The sequence below is a fragment of the Arachis ipaensis genome, chromosome B2 (assembly GCF_059453495.1).
Source record: "Arachis ipaensis isolate K30076 ecotype BB chromosome B2, ASM5945349v1, whole genome shotgun sequence".
Lineage (NCBI taxonomy): Eukaryota > Viridiplantae > Streptophyta > Magnoliopsida > Fabales > Fabaceae > Arachis > Arachis ipaensis.
This window is the reverse complement of record NC_142437.1, coordinates 42042437-42044939: the sequence shown is the minus strand read 5'-3', so window position 1 is coordinate 42044939 and position 2503 is coordinate 42042437. Positions and strand designations below refer to the sequence as shown.

The 2503-nt window shown below is 42.6% G+C and overlaps 1 non-coding gene across 1 annotated transcript; it reads left to right on the top strand.

Moving 5' to 3' along the window:
* Positions 1–2187: 2187 nt before the first annotated feature.
* Positions 2188–2291, top strand: LOC148573751 (small nucleolar RNA R71). The gene has a single exon (XR_015906518.1). It is a non-coding gene; the product is annotated as a small nucleolar RNA R71 (small nucleolar RNA).
* Positions 2292–2503: the final 212 nt, after the last annotated feature.

Genomic DNA, 2503 nt, shown 5'->3' with positions numbered 1-2503 from the left:
GGAACTACGTGGATGGGACTAACCCATGGGCTATCAGAAATGGGGTAGATTACCCCTGCCTGCCATAACTTCATAACTTCCTTTTGTACCACTTCTTTCATGACGGGATTCAATCTTCTCTGAGCTTGAATGGAGGGTCTAGCATCCTCTTCTAACAAGATTTTATGCATGCATATGGATGAACTTATCCCCTTCAAATCTGCTAGGGTCCATCCTATGGCATCTTGATGAGTTTGTAGCACCTTGATCAATTCTTCTTCCTGTTCTTGGCTCAGGGCAGAGCTAATGATAACAGGATAGCTCTCATCACTACCCAAGTATGCATACTTGAGATTAGGGGGCAGTGCCTTGAGCTCAGGTTTTGTTGCTTCCTCCTCTTCTTTCACTGTCTCTGGCATGTTTGGCATGGTTGTTTCAGCAGCCTTGATGTCACTAACTTCTATGTCCTTGGTGAACTCCTCCTCTGCCACTTCCTTTGTTGTTTCCTCAAAGGTTTCTTGTACTGCAATGTCCACTACATCCACCCTCATGCATTCCCTTAGTGATTCTGATGGATAGCTCATTGCCTTGAATACATTAAACACCAATTTCTCATCATGTAGTCTAAGAGTGAGTTCACCCTTTTGTACATCTATGATGGCTCCAGCAGTAGCCAGGAATGGTCTTCCCAGAATTATTGAAGCTTTGGCTTCTTCCTCCATATCTAACACCACAAAATCAGCAGGAAATATAAAATCTCCCACCTTCACCAACAAATCCTCAACTATCCCATGAGGGAATTTAAAAGTTCGATCTGCCAATTGGAGGGCCATTCTTGTTGGTTTGGCTTCCTCAATCTTCATTCTTCTCATCATTGTTAGAGACATCAAATTGATACTGGCCCCTAAGTCACACAAGGCCTTCTCCACCACGACTTCTCCTATGATGCAGGGGATTTGGAAACTGCCTGGATCCTTCAATTTCTGAGGCAATTTGTGCTGAATGATGGCACTGCATTCTTCAGTTAACAATACAGTTTCCTCATTTCTCCAGCTTCTCTTCTTGGTCATCAATTCCTTTAAGAATTTTGCATATAGTGGCATTTGCTCTATTGCCTCAGCAAAGGGAATGTTGATTTGAAGCTTCTTGAAAATCTCCAAGAACCTGGAGAATTGGCCATCTTTTTCACTTTTCATCAAACGTTGAGGATAAGGTGCTTTAGGTGTATAAGGCTTCAGGACCTCTTTTTCTTTTTCTTTTGTTGCAGACGGTGTAAAAGATTGTCCTTGTTCTTTGTCTTTCACATTTTCCTTTGCTTCATCCTTTGTGGTTTCCTTTGAGATCTCCTTCAGATTCTTTCCACTTCTGAGGGTTATGGCTTTACATTCTTCCCTTGCAATAGCCTTGGCAGCATGAGAAGCGCTTGTCCCAGGGGTTTGCTTAGACAAATACACAATTTGATTTTCTAGCTTCTGGATGGCAGCTCCTTGGTTTTGCAAGTTAGAGTTTACTTCTTCCTTAAAAGCTTTCAATTCGGTTATGTCTTGACTCATGGTTGCAAGCATTCCTTCTATCCGGTTTAATTGATCTTGAAATTGTTGGTTCGGATTAGGTTGGGTAGGTTGATTATTTTGGCCATGATATGATGGTTGGGGGTAAGTGTTTTGTGTGGCTTGGTATGATCTTTGGTTGGAGTTTTGGTATGTGGAATTGTTATGTTGGTTGTGGTTGTAAGGTTTGTGGTTTTGTGGTTGGGTTTGTTGGTTTCCCCACCCAAAGTTTGGGTGATTTTTCCATCCTGGGTTGTAAGTGTTGGAATGTGGATCATATGATTGCCTTTGTTGGTTTCCCACATAGTTGGCCTCTTCCCAATCACCTCCTTCAATGCTTACTTCCTCTTGATCTTGTGTGTGTATTGCAGCTACTTGCTTTGTTTCTAATTGTCTGGTAAGCTCTGCTAGTTGCTTGGCAAACACCTTGTTTTGGGCTAGAATTGTATCAACATGGTTCAGCTCCATGACTCCCTTAGTGTTGTGCCTTTCTGATGCATAGTAGTACTCATTCTCAGCCACTGTCTCAATCACCTCAATGGCCTCTTCCACAGTCTTTTTCCTGTTCAATGAACCTCCTGATGAATGGTCTACAGCCTTCCTTGATTCATAAGAGAGTCCATCATAGAAAATATGCAATTGCACCCAATCATGGAACATGTCTGGTGGGCATTTCCTTGTCAAGTCCTTGAATCTCTCCCATGCCTCGTAGAGAGTTTCACCATCTTGTTGTCTAAAAGTTTGAACCTCAGATCGAAGCCTATTGACCTTTTGTGGGGGGTAGAAACGTGCCAGAAACTTGCTTTCCACCTCATCCCATGTTGTTAGACTCCCCCTTGGGAATGATTCCAGCCACTTAGCTGCTTTGTCCCTAAGTGAAAATGGGAACAAAAGCAGTTTATAGGCATCTTCCTGGACTCCATTGGATTTCACAGTGTCACAAATTCTCAGGAATTTTGTGAGATGTTGGTTGG